This window comes from Sander lucioperca, chromosome 23, assembly GCF_008315115.2.
Source record: "Sander lucioperca isolate FBNREF2018 chromosome 23, SLUC_FBN_1.2, whole genome shotgun sequence".
Taxonomy (NCBI): Eukaryota; Metazoa; Chordata; class Actinopteri; order Perciformes; family Percidae; genus Sander; species Sander lucioperca.
In genome coordinates, this window is record NC_050195.1 from 11,794,939 (window position 1) to 11,813,069 (window position 18,131).

General features: G+C 41.0%; 1 protein-coding gene across 1 annotated transcript in view; it reads right to left on the bottom strand.

Moving 5' to 3' along the window:
* vstm2a (V-set and transmembrane domain containing 2A) overlaps positions 1–18,131 on the bottom strand; it is a 107,035-nt gene that overhangs the window by 27,394 nt on the left and 61,510 nt on the right. The gene's annotated exons all lie outside the window — the stretch shown is intronic.

The window sequence follows — 18,131 nt, forward strand, 5'->3', positions numbered from 1 at the left end:
GTTCTGGGGCTCAAGAAATGCCCGTTTGAGCTCCAGTGGCATAATTCTAGCACGGTGGCAAGCACTAAGTCTACAGCCTACATCATGGACTGGGCATTGATTTTAGAGGCTATAATTTATTTATCTTACATCGGATGCCAAATGGATGTTTGCCCGGAAAAAGTCTGCTGACTACAAAGCTGAAGCTGAGCATGAGCAGTGCAGCAGAAAAGGCTTGAGAGGAGGAGGAAGTTTCTCCAGACGACATTAGGGCTTCATAGCTGAGACAAAAAAGGAAGGGTAGGAGAAGGATAAGATGGCTACTTATGAGCATTTGCAGCAGATAGCGTGTCTTCAAGTGCTGTAATTACCTCGGAGGAAACAGGCGCTTTTCTCTCGAGGATGTTCGGCAGACAGGTGATTAATGAGCAGAATTAGGAGCCATATTTTTCTCTGTCTGCATGTATGCATGACTCTTACATCTTGACTTCACAGATGGACCTGGCATCCGCTTTTGTATCAGGGAGACGTCTTTAACTGTGAGGAAGGATTAATTGTCCTCAAGTCTTGGCGTTGGGCTGTTTCAAGTCATCAATTTCAGCCTCCTCTTTTACAAACTTCTCAGTGGTTATATGGGCTGGGTGTGCAGTCTATATATGTCACCTGAGGAGAATAAAGTTAGGGTTCCACTTGAAGACAGATGCTTTACTCTTGTCTACACATAGTGGTTGCTGCAGGAAAACATGGTCACAGTGATGACGATGGTGGAAAACGATTTAATTGGTTCTCAAACATTTCATTATGGAAAGTCCTATGGGGCTATTAAAAAAGCCTTTCATTACCGCACAGTGTCCAGTGCAATACAAAATTGTTTTTTAATTAATTATTCCTAGTTCTTTGTTTTAATTTAAATCTTTTACTGACTTTTGTCAAAGCAGTAACACAAGCAACATGTTGTCATTGCTTCATTGATTATTGCAATTTGCATTATTCTCTTCTGACTGTAATATGTTCTTTAACTATTTATAATTACTGTATGTCATTGTCTTTATCATTGCAAACCATTTTAATGCTAAGAGCACCAAGCTTGGAACTCTATTCAAGCTCTATTCTGGTGTCGGCGCACAATGCAGTGAGCTGGTATTTTCCTGCGGCGCCCTGACGTTTTATCTCTTCAACTGCGCTGGTTTGGTATCATAGTGACTCGCCATACATCCCAGCAGAAGCAGAGGTGCAGGAGAGGGTGTAGATGAAAATCCAGTGGTGCACTGCGATCTTGGTGTCACTAATAATTGCGTCTTGCGTGGTCCACTGCCTGCCTGCTCAGAGCAGGGCGGCAGCTCAGCACACTGTTGTTCCTTAAACACTTAGTAAATCTATGTCGTGAAGGCACACACCCATGTAAACCTTGCTAACATTACACAAACTCATTTATTAATGTTTTGTTAATCTTTCCACTTTTCTACATTTACTTATCCATTGTTCTTACCAGCTTTGTAATCTACGACAGTAAGTAGCCTGTACTGAAGGCCTTTCCTTTTCTCTGGCCATCTGAAGGCAGCAGGTATCTGTTCCATCTGCAGTCTCTAACTGAGTGATGATGTGCAACGTCAAGGGGCAATTGTGCACAGCAGATCAATTGGTTACATTTTGTGCAACCAGCACCAGACTATTACAAAATACCAAATTTGTCATCTTGATGAATTATTCTACATTTTCTACTTCAAATCACCAGTTGTGTTGGAGATGGATGCATAGATTCATTTTAACTTCTTTCTGTGCTAATAACTCCCTCAGGGCTGTCCGGTCCTGCCAGTTCTCCCTCTGTGTCTCCATCCATGTTACAGTAAAAAGTACGGTTTGATGAATGGATAAATACATATTTGCCTTCATACCAGCAGCCCAATTCGTGTCCTGTCTCAGACTAGAGATGGTACGTGTCCACTGGCAAGTGTCATTTCCACGCTTACTATTCATTGTATATGTGAGCAGCTGTTCAATGCCTTCTGGTAGCGTTGCAGCGACTTTCGAGAAGCGGGGCGTCTAGTTGCCCACTGCTCATTTGCATAAAGTTGAATCCAGGCTACTTTATGCAAATCAGGGACCTCCAGCTCGACACGCTGCCTCTCAAACTCATACATGGCTTATTTCTGAATAAAATGTTTCCAGAAACACATTTCTATGAAGTATTTTCGTAAAATAAGAGACATTTTTCCTAACAAGCCACCATGTTTGTCTGTTTTGGAATCTGGGAGCAGACAGCCCTACGACTGAAGCTTTCGTCAAATCAGGTGCAGCCATCGCGGTTGTAGGAAGGAGTAGCCTGTTTTCTTTGCTTGTCAGTGGTCATTGAAGAGAAATTGATAACGCGTCCAATGCTGGAAAGCATTTCCCAATAAAACATTTCCTGAGGGTAATGACATGATTTTAGTTGCCTAACTGTACCATACTGTTGATGCTGTATGCAGATGTTGTAGGAGTGACCAAGTAAAAAACACTGGCAGTGAACGTTTTGCACTGATTTAATTAAAGAATGAGTACACTGACTATACTTGACCATCAGGAAGGAGCATAAACCTTACCCCTAAATACACACTACTACTACACACTGAACGACTGGTCAGTAACCACTGGAGTTCTGGAGGTAGACAACCACACAAATCCTGTGAGAACATCAACCGTTGTGTTCTTTGCACTGAAAAGGCTAAAGCAAGGAAAATGGATGTAGAGGCTGATGGGGAAGTGAACTGTATAGCCCACAGAGGGAGTTGGAGGAATCCCCATTCCTCTTCTTCTTTTTTTGTGATTAACAATTTCAATTCCTCTTCTTTTTTTATTATTCACTGGTATGTCTCACGCAGCAACACACAAGTGACGCCAACGGTCACCGGTGTCGGTCACAAATATCAAACATGTTTAAAATAATCGTCTTGCATCTGCCAACTGTCAACACCAACTGACCAAAAATGGAACAGACCCCGTACACCTTGGTTCTGTTAAGCCAAGTTCAGAACAAAGATTCGCAACAAGACAAAACCGTTTTACAACATCGCAGAGAAAGTTTGCAGCAGTCTGAAACGGCCCATCTCAACTTGACATAAACCAGCTGATGGTGTCGCCTGTCAAGTCGCCAGTGGCTGGTTTTAGAATGTAAGGAACATCACCTGCCAATAGAGAAGTCAGCTTGTAAAGTCAGCTTACAAACTACAGCAATAAAATGATTCATAATTCCATTTTTATTTCTATGTTACAAACTGTACACTGGTCGAAAAGAGTTTTAGACAGAGGCTCAACAACCGCTGTCAGTGACTAAAAAGAGGGAGTGCCTAGAACAAAGTCGTGAATCAGAGAAATAAAACGTTTTCGCTGATTCACCACTAGAAATGCAGCTGTAGCAAGCATCTCACTATCACTAACGTTATTCGCATTCATATTTTGACACAACAAATGATATCCAGCTAAAAAAGAGCCGGAAAGTCCCAAGTTGGAACGGAAATACAAAGAATCGTTGCTATGGAGATGATACACCGTCTCGTTGCATTGGTGTAAACTGGCAGGTTTCAGAACATTGCAAAGCGGCGCGTTGCAAGTAGTCGCAAGTTTCAACTTGTCTCGAACTGGAATAGAATTGGTTCAACAGTCCTAATGTGTAGGAACTAACATTTCCACCGCTGTTGCTGTGGGCATATGTAAACAGGGAGTTTGATGCTTTTATTTGTTAAAATCCTAAATTACCAATTTTAGAAATATGTACTCCGTAACATGTACCCACCCCCAGAGATAATTTTTGATTTAATGATGTGTTTCTTTACTTTTGAAGCTGGAGCTGCTCCTGAGCTAATAGACATCCAGCAAATTAGCAAAAGAGCAGACTTTCAAGAGATAACATCAAAAAACAGAACTCTCCTTCAAGGTTTATCAGGACACAGACTAATCACACAAAACAGTATTTTAAGGAACAAACAGCTAAATGTGTGTGTGGAAGCAGTGGGGGAGGATAAAAGGACTGACAATATGAATTATTTTTGTTTTCAGGACAATATCTCTCTGCTCAGTCCCCGGGTCAGCTGACTGTGCTCACCTCACATATTGGTAATAAATCTACATCTGGTTTCACCTCTGCCTTTCAAATATTTTAAAATATTTTATCCAAATTGACTCTTTGAATTTACAGGCACTAAAACTTAAAATTAGTCAGTATTTTATGAGTGTGAACCCATTAGTCACCCAGCACTGTGCAAATGCAATTAAGGTAATTGTGACATAATGAATGTCCAATATCAATTCAGAATCCTGGCATTTATCATCCGCTGTAAAAGGCATTTATCTGCCACTAAGATGTTGCTGCTGTGTGTCATAAAAAAGAACAGATAAAAACGTTAAACCTTTTATAGAGAATAATCACTCTGTTGCATTTAACAACAACAAAATAATGACTTTTTCTTTATCTAAATGTACCTGACAAATGTTCCCAGAAGTAAGTTTGGAGCCTGTGACAGCAATGTAAAAGTTTTCAATGACACTGTCGGAATAAACCTCCATTATTTTCCCATTTATATTTCATTTCTATCGCATGAGTGCCTTCTGAGCCAAAGCCACGGCCGCTCACAAGTATCTCAATTTCAATCTCTTGTCTTTTTATTGCAAAACCCTTCCACCATGACACACTGCCATTCTTCATGCAAATCTCAAATTGACTTCTTGTAAAATGTGCTCTGCAATTATTGTGCATCAAAAGAGCTCCATTGAGTTGCTGCGACTAAATTAACGTCACATGAAGAAAAATTGTTATCATTTAAACTGAAATATAGACTAGACCACCCTGTGTTGCTGTGATTGTATTACAGCTCTTACTGTGACGGGATAGGATATCGTGTGAGAGCCCTGACCCCGGATGATAAGACATGCACGGCCATTGAAAACACATTAAAAAGACCAAATATTTAAACAAGTTTATCCAGCAATCATCAGTTTTACAAACACCAACACTCAGAGGAGGTTAAACTGCAGTCATGGACTTCATATGACACATTAAACCCTGTAATCTTAAGCTATGGTGGTGGAGGAAATGGGTCATTATATACTGCTGTGAAAAGCTTATCATCACCATTTCCAGAATGTGATGCCATCTTAGTATTTTATTGAAAGACAGATTAAAAAATAGATAACCCTGGACACATAACCATACATTTATATTGTCCTTTAAATATCATAGGAATCAGTAATATTCCATTTAAATGCATCTGTGATGTGATACATGACAAAATCAATCTCAAGACATATGGATTTAAGTATATGTTTGTGTATACCGTGAAAGAAGCTGCATACAGAGTTAAACTCTACAATTAATTTCAGAATTAGATTAGACCACCCAACTTTACACCCAACGATGGCTGTGTCATCGGCGTACTTCTGTATGTGACACAGCTCCGAGTTGTAACAGAAGTCCGAGGTGTACAGGGTGAAGAGAAGAGGGGCCAGCACTGTGCCCTGGGGGGCTCCAGTCCTGCTTACCACAGTGTCAGACATGGTGTCCTTCAGCCTGACGTACCGTGGCCTGTCAGTGAGGTAATCCTTGATCCAGTCTACCAGATAGGGGTCCACTCCCATCCTGTTCAGTTTGTCCTGAAGTATAGGGGGCCGGATGGTATTAAAGGCACTGGAGAAGTCCAAGAAAAGGATCCTCACTGTGCCGCTTCCCTTATCCAGATGGGAGTGGACTCGGTGTAGCATGTAGAGCAGGGGTGGCGAACCTGTGGCTCTTGAGCCATATGCGGCTCTTTGCCTGCTCCTGTGAGGCTCTTACTGTGTGGCTGGGGGCTGTCTAATTGGTTGATTGTTGTTTTTAACTTTTCTGAAACATACAGTATTTCAGATAAGTAAAAAAAAACACATTTGTATGCATCTGCCAATACATTTGCCAATTATTTTAAAATGGAAAATAATGCAGCAGAGTTTTGAGGACAGATTCTGCAACCTGAGGAAAAACAGCGGCCACAGATCACCTTCCTCGTTAACCCTTTCACTGCTGAATCCGATTGTTTGAAAGCCCCTTTAGTGACAAATGAGTGAGAGAGTTGCTTCGAGTGGCCACAACCGAGTACAAGCAAGACCTGAAAAGGACTGTGGATAACAAAGACTGTCAGGTTTCCCACTGAGTCAATCTAAGTGAAACTATGAAAACTGCTATGTATTATGACTGTCATCAGATCTGGAAGACACTGTTGCTGTTGTAGTGTGGACGTGCATGTGTTGTGTGGCTTTTTGCTATGGTGCGTTTTTTTTTGTGGCTCTTTATACCTAACTGGTTGGCCACCCCTGATGTAGAGGATGGCATCCTCCACACCAACATCTGGCTGGTACGCAAACTGCAGGCGGTCCTGGGCGTGTTGTACCTGAGGTCTGAGAAGGCTGAGGAAGAGCCGCTCCAACGTCTTCATCAGGTGTGAAGTGAGTGCCACCGGTTGGAAGTTGTTCAGCTCGCTGTTCTTCTTGGGAACCGGAACGATGCAGGACGTCTTCCAGAGGGTGGGCACTCTCCCTAGCTGCAGGCTAAGGTTGAAGATCCGTTGTAGTGGTTCCCCCAGTTCTGCAGCGCAGGTCTTTAGTAGTCTCGGACACACTTTATCTGGGCCTGCTGCTTTCCTGGGCCGGAGCTTCCTCAGCTCTCCGCTGACCTGGTCTGTGGTGATGTGAGACGGGGGTTGTGTTGAGGTGGGGGAGAAGGAGGGGGATATTGTGGTGTCAGGGGGGAGGTGTGTAGAGGGAAGAAGGAGAGATGGCTGCGGTGAGGATGGGGGTAACAAGGGCTGGATAAACCTGTTGAAGAAGTCATTCAGCTCATTCGCCCTCTACATTGTAGCTCTGTAGCTCTGGTGTTGTGACCTGTGATGGTCCTCACACCTTCCCAGACCTTCCTCATGTTGTTCTCCCTCAGCTTCTGCTCCACCTTTTTCCTGTAGCTGCTCTTAGCTTCCCTCACACAGTGTTTCACCTCCTGCTGTGCTGCCTTCATGGCCTCCCTGTCCCTGCTTCTGAAGGCAGCCTTCTTCTTGTTGAGGACAGCCTTGACTACCCGCGTTACCCATGGCTTGTTATTAGGGTAACAGCGGACAGTCTTGATGGGGGAGACCACGTCTGCGCAGAAGTTCAGGTAGTCCGTCAGACAATGTGTCATCCCCTCTATGTCCTCACCATGCGGGTTGATCAGCACATCCCAGACTGTGGTGTTATAACAGTCTCTCAGGGCACTTTCCATCTCAGGGGACCACCTCTTGATGGTGCGAGTTGTCACCGGCTGTTTTTGGACCAGTGGAGTGTACAGTGGCTGTAGGTGAACCAGGTTGTGATCAGACTTCCCCAGTGGGGGGAGGGGAGTCGCTCTGTATGCATCCCTCACATTAGCATACAGGAGCTCAATTGTCCTGTTGTTTCTAGTAGGACAGTCTACAACCTGGTGAAAAACAGCCAAAGTACAATCCAGAGTTGCATGATTAAAGTCCCCAGAGATGATCATAAAAGCCTCAGGGTGCTGCGTCTGCAGCCTTGCTGTGACGGAGTGGATCTTCTCACAGGCAGTGGCTGTGTCCGCTCTCGGAGGGATGTAAACACAGATGGTAATCACGTGACTGAACTCCCTCGGCAGATAATGTGGCCGTAGGCTAACAGCTAACAGCTCGAGGTCCCGGCAACATGAGGCTGTCTTTACAGAGATATGTCCCAGGTTACACCAGTGGTTGTTAACATACATGATGAGTCCCCCACCTTTGCTTTTTCCGCTCGCTTTTGTGTCTCTGTCGGTTCTCATGGCAGTGAATCCCAGCAGGTCCACGTTAACATCCGGTACAAGGTGGTTTAGCCATGTCTCCGTAAAGATGAATAAGCTGCTCTCACGGTAGATCCACTGGTTGTTCAGCGCGAACAACTCGTCGATCTTGTTCGGCAGCGAGTTCACATTCCCCATGATTACGGAGGGAATCGATGGCTTGTAGCGCCTCCAATTCTCCGTTAGCTTGGCCTTTAGCTTAGCCCCAGCCTTGCAGCCCCTGGGTCTCCTCCTCAGCTCCGCCTGGATAGGGTGCCATATCCCGGCTCGTCCCTTTGTGCGCAGAGCCAGCAATTCCTCTCTTGAGTAAGTGAGAAAACTGGCTCTTGGTTGCATTTTAAAATTAGAAATATCCATAGGATATATATGAAACACACAATCTCTTCGCAAGAAGAGTAAAACAAGTAGAAAGAGAGAGGATAAAATAGGTTAAAAGAGCTAAAAACTGGAGAGCTACTGGACAAAAAAAACAGACACACAAAGGTGGCTACATGACATCACTACATTTAATAGCATTACATCTACATGTAACTCTTTGACCATTTTTGTATTTTCAAACATTAGTATTTTGTAAGTATTTGTCATGTCACAGAAACCACAGAGTGAATTATGTGTTTTAGATGTCATTATCATACTGTCTGTGTTTTTATGACAGTGCTCTGCAGTCTCTGACAACTGACATGCGCCTGCTGTCAACCCATCCCCAGCTCTCTGGAGCTCTGTGCCGCCGACAGGCCACCGGTAGACAATAACCTTATATTTTTATGTTCATAAAATGTAACTGAATTCTGGAATATGTAGAATATTACTGGAAACATTCATGTAAACTCACATCACAACATCTGCTGTATTGTTCTGAGCAGATAGAAGCCCAGCAGACCAGCCTGATTAAGCTGCCTCTAGCTAGTGTGCAGTGTTGCCAGGTTGGTTGAAAAACAGGGAAATGACCCACTAATACCAGTTAAAAGATTGAACTGGTATTAATGCATAAAATACACTTTAAATCATTCCCTGTCATCTGTCAATGACAACTTTCTTCTTTTTTTCCCGTTGGATTCTGCAGACTAGACGCTGCAATGGAGTACTACTGCCCCTGACAACTTTCGCTGGATGCTTATCTAAGTATTTGAGAACGTTGGAAGATGTTGGAGCTGCTTCCCCCGCAACCCGATACCAGATAAGTGGACGAAGATGGGTGGATGGATGGAAGATGTTGGAAAATGATCCAACAAAATATGATTGGCTAACCATATTACTCTTTACACAAAAATGTCTATCTCTGTAGGATCCAGTGATACTCTAATCTGACCACTTTTTTCAGTAACGAGTAATCTAACGCGTTACTATTTCCAAACCAGTAATCAGATTAAAGTTACTTATCCAAGTCACTGTGCGTTACTATTTTTGTCATTTTCCTTAGTAAAAATATATATTGTTTTTACTTTCTTCTTGCATCTCGGTGAGTGAAGTCACGTATGCGACGACAAGTCACGTTTTCAGTATGTGGACAGGTCACGTTTTCAGCATGTGCACAGGTCACGTGTACCACGCAGCGACACAAACGTAAACAACAATGGAGGGAGGAGAGAGATGCACGTTTTTTAGCTGGAAATACAGTCACTATTTTGAGCTTGTGTCAGCTAAAGATGGCAATTTTAAGGTTCGTTATACTCTCTGTGCTGGTGGCGACAAAGTGCTATCTAGCTACAAAAACACTACATCAAATTTGAAGAAACATTTGGAGTCGCAGCACTGCAGTCATACTTACAGAGCAAGTCCCACCAGGTGGTGCGAAGCAGAGAGCAGAAGGTCCCCCACCACCCAAACAACAAAAGCTGGACTTCGGTGCAAAACCAGTAAGTGGGGGAGAGTTGAAGAAGTTGGTCGGGCAGTATGTTGTAGAGGAAATGCTGCCCTTAAACACGGTTGACTCGCCTTTGTTTCGTGCGATAATAAACAAGATCCCTACTACTGGCAATGCCGAGCTGCCTCACAGTAAACCGGTTGTCATTTTTATGTTGAGGCTGTGGGGGTGTTGTCAGCAGCTGCTGAATGTAACTTATAAAGTAATGTAATTTGTAAATAATAAAATAATGTAACTTGTAATCTAACTTAGTTACTTTTAAAATCAAGTAATCTGTAAAGTAACTAAATTACTTTTAAAATTAAGTAATCTGTAAAGTAACTAAGTTACTTTTTCAAAGTAACTGTGGCAACACTGGTAGGATCCTTTCAATAATGTTGTCAGATAGTTTTAATAACAATCTGAGCTGTCAGTGGCAGCACATTTAGTGGATGGAAAAATAATGGTGCACATTTGCCTTATCATCGGATTCATGACTTTAGCCTGACTTACAGTAGGTCCAAGTAATGTGACTCTTTATAGGAATGTAGATTTGTTGTTATGTGTGGCTTTAAGATACTTTGTGTTAATTGTTTTTTTAACTGATATTTGATGTTTTGTGAAACTTTTAATGCTCTGCACAGAACATCACACACATTCTATATTTAGATGTGAAAACATCCTGTACCTAAAGTTCCTAAACTGTTTAACAGCTCTTGGCTATGTTCCCTGCACATCTGGATCCATTTTGTTGTTAGCTGGTTTCTCTCTTATCTTACAACTGGCCAAATGTGCACTCTGTGACACAATGTCATGATATTCCCAGTGCAGCATTAATAGGGTTTAATAGCAGAAAATATCTCAACGATCTGAACCACCATGTTTTGGTGTCAGTCTCTCAGAATCAAAGAGCAAGGCTTTCTTTGTAGAGTCGCCATTTGCACTGATTCTCAATAATGATAAAAGTAGAAATCCATCATGTTAGAGGTAGAAAACAGACCAGCATCTGTTGTAGCAATATGATGATATGTTTTGCGTAAGACAAATGTAACCCACAGGTTAATGTTCTCAATTTTGAGCTAATTATAAATAAGATCATGGCCCATTGATGAGGAATGTAGGACCTTATGAGCTGAAGTCGAGGTAGATGACGCAACCTTGACACGTCGACCATCACAAATTAATGATATTTAAAAATTTAAGAGTATCTCTATAAATGTTTTAGCTTTCTTCAACTAGTGTTGATGCTGTGAAGGAATCTTCTGCAATAGGAAGCATGGAAGCTAGAGTCAGAATAGGTTGTTTGATTTGATTAATATCATAAAAAGACAGCTGCCATATTAAAAATACAGAGCAATCTTCTAAAGAGATACTGTATAGTGACTGACACAATCAGAATAAAAATCCCGTTTATTGCTGAGTAGGTTTTCACATACAAGGAATTTGCTTTGGTGTATTGGTGCATAGACAATAAACAAATACAGAGTAATAAAAAATTAAGATAAGCAGTCAAACCAATGAACTGGGAGGAGGCCTCGGGGAAGACCCAGGACTAGGTGGAGGGATTATATCTCCAACCTGGCCTGGGAACGCCTCGGGATCAGCCAGTTGGAGCTGGTTAATGTGGCTTGGGAAAGGGAAGTTTGGGGGCCCCTGCTGGAGCTGCTGCCCCCGCGACCCGACCCCAGATAAGCGGACAAAGATGGATGGATGGATGGAGTCAAGCCAACAAGAGACACCAATCCAGAAAAGTATTGACATGGATACTTACATCCAGTGGCATTTTTATATCAAAGAAATTGGTGGGGCACAATTTCAAAAGATGGGCTACATACCAGTAAAACTAGAAAACTATCTCACTCTGTTAACATGTCAACAAAACGCATGGCTCCACAAAACAGACAATGTTGTAATGTGAACACATAGTGCGATGTGGCTACCAGCGCCAGTTGTTTAGCAGTCAATAGGTGACTGCAAGCCCAGCAACAGGCACCGCCACCTGACAGTGCTTTTAAGGGCCATGGTAGTAAAGTTAACTTCATGCGGCGATGCATACAGATTCATTCTATGACAGCAACTGAATATGTACACACTCGTCACCATCTAATGTAGCTAATATCAATCGATCCAACACAACATGATCAATGTACGGACCAGCACCACAAAGGTAGGATGATAAAATGTGTTTTCACTCACCAAGGCTAAGGGCTCTCTAAGAGAAAGGCAACGCGGCGGTTCTTCCTCTGGGAAAACTTGACTTATTTTGTAAGCTAACCACTCCACGTTTAACCGCGGTTACTTTTATCAGCAGTTTGAGTGATGACAATATCCCGAGGCTGGTGGGCACCAAGGCGTTTTAATTCCAGTTTCTCCTCCAAAAGGTTAAAACCTCTGCTTGAGTATTAATTCCACTTCGATCATTTTTCAAGTTAGCTAGAGACAATAACACAATCTCCCCTCTTCGCTCTTCTTGCCGACTGCCAATCATATCTGAGACATGAAATGACGCTGTCATGGGGCTATGGGCCGTCTGCCCCACTGGCCATCAAATTTGTGTGATCAACATTAAACACACTAACACTCTGAGCATGCATATTAATAATTTCCCATGTAATATGCACATTGCATTGTGTGTGAGGGGCTAGCCCCATTCTGACACATTCAGGCTGCCGTAGTCTACCGCGAACACGGGAGAACGCAGTCTGAAGCAGCAAGGCAGGGGCAGAATGTGTAATAAAATCCTACCACAAATGAAATGCAATTTAGGAAGATGTTATATTCATAGAAGACAATACATTATAGATGATAATTATCTTGAATTAATTAAAAATAACATAACATTTATTTGCATTTCTTTGGGCTGTGCCCCACCTGCCCCTAATGACCAGTCGCCACTGATACTTTAAAATAAGCAATCTCCAACTTGAAATACAAGACATGTCATCATCTTAAAAGAGGCAACCAGTCTGAAAACTGATCAACAACAAATCAAATGCACTGTGCAAGACATCAAATGCTTACTTCAGCAGGCTTCTCTGCCCACTGGCTTGAAGACCAGTGGGTTAGACAAGGCAGTCAGCCTTAATACAGTACATATAATATCATACTCTAGTGGTTGCTATCAATACTGGCCATGAAGCATTCCTTCCCAACGTGATTCCAACCTCAGAAATTAGGAACAAATACACACTTGTCTTATGGTCTATGAACCCTGATGGCAAGAAAGTCCATATTGGACAATTCTGCCAAAGCTTGGATTATGTTCAAGATACCCACTTGATTTGGACAGAATGCTAAGCTTCATATTGACTTCCACTGAAGTTTAGAATACATTTTTGCACATAAGGACTGTGGGTTTTTCTACAGTGGTGTAGTCAAAAGGGATTACTTCTCAGCCAGTATAGACAAGAGAAATCATTACAGCCACCAATAACTCGTGCACTCAGACAGCCTTGAAAAAATCCAAACCTGTCCATGCACACTGCTTATTCCATCTTATAGCACGGGTATACAAAAGAGAACCTTACCTGTTCTGCTCCTAAATCTGTAAAGGTTTAGGTTTGCTACACTTGTTCTGCCATTGTGAGACTGACCTTCTCTTACCTTATCAAAATAAGTGGGACATCTACCATGTAAAATCCTGTGAACTGTATAACGTTGGATTTTATATGCTCTTTTCCTCAATTCAAAACCAGAGTAGTTCTCTCAATGTATACAGCTCCACTTATCCAGTGCAAGCACAACACTCGTGAGTTTGTTTACTTAGTTCAATGCAAAATAATTCATCTTATGAATACATATCACCAAACCTCTAGGGCAATGCAATAGAGGAGTAATCACTGCATGTGTAAGGGACCTACAAATTGACAGCATATTGATACTCAGTGACACATCTCCAATTATGATGGATGTGTTTGGCACCATCAAGATCCATTACAGCCAGGACAACTTAATCACATCCGATAATGAGCTATGAATGTTTTTAATGAATTTCACATTCAATCTCTTCTCCAGCTGAGGCTATCGGTGGCAGTGTGCCTCCTCTTTAAGAACAAAGTGAGGCTGTAGTGGGTGTAAAGTTAGAGTACATAAAGCACAGTAGTGTGCCCTGTAAAGTGTTTCCTAATTACAATGCTCACTGACTCCCGCTTGAAGATGTTTTGGGTCTAAGCTTAGTTGTTAACCCTAATTACATCCCACAGCTGACATGGGTCCCATTCACATGCAAACAGTAATCCCCTTCACAGTCCATTGGTTTATGACAAGAGCTATGTTAATTACATGTAAAGCCTGCAATTGTGCGTGTAGAAAACATGAAAGTGCTTGAATTGTGTACAATTACTCCATTACTTAATCCAGTGAAGGGGAAATGATCCTTTGACAAGCCAATGTTACAGGAATTAAAGACCAAAGGAGCGATCTTATTGAACTGTGAGATGCTCTCAAAGCAACCAAAAGAAGAGGTACAAGATGGTTCTTGGGACTGACACTAAAATGCCATAAAGTCACATGCACTGCATTGCTGTTATCATCTCAGCTCTATTCATGACACCCATACACACTTTGGCAGCCATATTACTGTTGCAATGAGGACACAACAGTCCCAGTGTGCAACGGCGAGGTCAACATCAGAGATTTGCCCTCTTTTCAGCTACTGCTGTTGAAACAAGCCGTGCAGACATCCTCAGACATGCACTTGACTCTCTTTGTGTCGTAGCATCAGATTCCCATAGCGTTAGTGTCATCAAATTACAATTAGTAAGGTCAAAGGTCTGCTAGAATGCTTTCAGCTCTTCCATCATCTTTTCAAGTTTCATCAAAATTGCTGCACATAGACAAATACTTTTTTGTGTGATTATGTTTCGGCATGTATCAAAATTCTCTTTTTTCAAAAGTCTTTTTATTTAGGTAATTTTGTTATTTTCGTAAAAATAATTTGTGCAGTAGAGGACCTTTGATGACTATCACCCACTTAAAAACCTTTTAGTTTGAAACTGCCTTTCTATGCCATAAAATGCACAAAATGGTGGTGCTTTATCAGCCATCTTAATTTTTTAACTTCAACACACACAAAAATAACCTTACAGGCTACAGCGTTGCAACCTTGATGCAATGTTACCACACTGCACATAGCTGTACATACTGTACATATCTGTATATATGGTTCATTCAGAATATCTATATATATGTAATCTAAAATATATATATATATATATATATTAGGGCTGTCAATCGATTAAAAAAATTAATCTAATTAATTACATACTCTGTAATTAATTAATTGAAATTAATCGCATACATAATTAACGGTGCCTGAACCGATACTTTTTAAGAAAGTAAAAAAAGAAAAGAAAAAAAAAGGGTACTAAACAACAGTTGGTGACATTAAAGAATGGCTTGTTTATTGCTAAGGCCATATGGTCAAAATTAAATGATTTAATATAATGTATAACAATAACAATAACTTATTTCACTAGTCAATTGCTGTTGAACGACAAAAACAACCAGATAGGAAAAGGACATTTACAATAACTTCAAATGCACCACGAGACTGTAGTTTACCAGTGTCATTGAACGCACCGTCTGTGTTGTTTTTCCGACAGCTAAAACACAGTCAAACTTTATACCGTTTAGCGTTAGCTGTCAGCATTTTAACCGTTTTTAATCCAGCTACTAGCTAGCGGTAGGCTAACGTTAGCTGCTGTTGAGTATAGTGTCACGTGCAGTGGTGTTTGTGTTGCCGTCTGTTTCAGAGCAGCAGAGAGAAGTGCAGACATATCAATGGCACCAGATTTTGGTAGCCAGGGTTGGCAGGAAGAAGATTTTTACAAGTAAATGTTCCAATTAATGATCCAGGCAGCACATTCTCGTCTTCCTCCTTCATTTTACAGTCGAGTGGTGGCTAGAACGGCTCCGGGTCAAACGTCAATATGGAATGGATTAATCTGCGTTATTTTTTCTCAGATTAATTAATTGAAATTAACGCGTTATTTTGACAGCCCTAATATATATATATATATATATATATATATATATATACATATGTCACTGCTACTACATACATGTTGTTCATACATTGTTCATATTACATAGCCATATTTTGTCTGCTCTTATAACACTGCAATATATATATATATATATATATATATATTTCTTGTCCTGCCTATGCACCAACTGTCTATGCTTTGTATATCACATTGCACTTTTCTGCTTTTTTTGCACTTCTGGTTGGACGCAAACTGCATTTCGTTGTCTTTGTACTTGTACTCTGCACAATGACAATAAAGTTGAATTTAATCTAATCTAATCTAACCTTCAGACACATGTACTCACAAGAAAGCCAACAACCAATGTACTACAAATCCTTTAACCCCACACTTTTGTTCTTTAAAATAATAAGAACAAACTTGCCAAGTATGAGAATCCACACATTGAAACACAATTCAGATTTTTTTTCCCTCAAATATATAGACTGAAGCCTGGTCACTGTATTGCTGATTGATTAATGAAGACACTAAGTACAACCTTTTTTAAACATGCGCTTTGCGCACGAACCCTTTTTCCCCCCGTTAAACTAGCAAAAGTGGATTCGTACACGCCCTAAACGCACCTGCGCCAGGCGCTTCCCGCTGTTCGCTTAGATCGTTAAAATAGGTCCCTAAGTGTCTCACTGGCCAATAAGTAATTTTGTATTGCAAAGTATACGTAATTCTTACTATAACATACAAGGAGGAGAAGAGGAAGAAGAAGAAGCAAAAAAGGAAGCAGAAGATGACAACGCTGTTAAGAGAAGGTGCAGGGAATTTGTATCGTGGCTTGGTGGTTTACGACACATACAATATGACCACATGTAATTGAAAGGCCTCTTTCCAGATGGGGACTTTTGTTATGTTATCCACCTCTCTATCTCCCCACGTTTCCCTTTCCTGTCACTTGTGAAATAAAAGCAACATTTTCAAAAATATAAAAATAATTCAATAATACAGCCAAATTGTTAGTGGTCAGTTGTAAAAGCGTCATGAATGGAAAGGTAATAAATCAGACAGGAACACAGAACAATGTTACACACACACACACACACACACACACATACGCACGCATGCACACACGCACACACACACACACACACACACACACACACACACACACACACACACACACACACACACACACACACACAGACACAGGCAAATCCTCCAAACTCCAAGAACAAAATATGTCACCTGTCATGGCCATCTAAAACGATACATATGAATGAGACCCCTATCACAAACATTACATTATTTGTTAGTGTTATTCATGACGATGAAAGTGAAAAAGATTATTCATATGATCGCTGGGGCAATAAACCAGACTAGTGCTAGTGCATTCGAATAATGCATCATTAAGTTTGCCAGCAGTGGGCACACTGTCAGCCACAAAAACAGTTTCTTCCCCTCTGCAGTCAGCCTTACTAACGAGGCCCTGGACTCCCACTGACCTTAACTCTTAACCTACCCCATCCTGCACTAAACCATTCAGCCTCTTTTGTCTTAGTGTTAATTTTGTATATATTTGTTTCTGTATTTATTGTTTATTTCATGTTCATGATTTATATATTTATGTTCATTTATGCACCAACCACCAAGGCAAATTCCTTGTAAGTGTTTTCTGATTCAGATTCTGGTTCATAGCAGATAACAACAGGTATCTTTAAAGGGGTTATACATGACATTTAGAACATTAATATAGCAGCAAACAACTATTTGCTATGTAAAGATATAAATATAACTGTAAAGATTAAGTGAAGTAATGGCGTCCTAAACAGAGAATGAAGACACACTCCCTCTGATTGTATTGTAATCCGAGCACTTCGGCTCTTTGTTTTGGTAGTCGGGCCGGCCGCATGTGCATGTTAGTGCATGTGAGTGTAAGTAACAAAATAATTATTAAACTATAGCAAGTTTTGTATTGATAATATTAATAATGGTACAAAATGATGTGAAATTGGACGTTAGAAAATTAATCAAATGTAATAAGTTACATTACTTTAATGAAGTCATTTAGTTCAGTTCAGTTACTTTATTATCCCAAATGGGAAACTTGATATGCAGACAGGAATGCAAGATAAAAAGAAACACATTCACACAACTTACAAATAAACCAGGCAACAATACAAAGACGAGTAGAACAATGTTTCCTGTATGTAATACACACAACACAATGTATCACCACTGGAGCAATCTCTAAAAAATTCTACATTACATGTGCAAACTAAGCCGAGTTATTGCACATAGGACAAAGGAGTTTTTACTCCAAATTGCTCTTGAACCGGGATACTCTAAATATGCGACCTGATGGGAGTGTTATGATAGGTGGTTTGTACAGTCTAATATAGACCGGGCCTCGTGGAGTACTTGCTGGTCAAAGATAACCATCAAGGGGGACTGTGGGAAACCTATCACCTTGCCAGCCACCTTTACTATAATATGGCTGAGGTGGTTT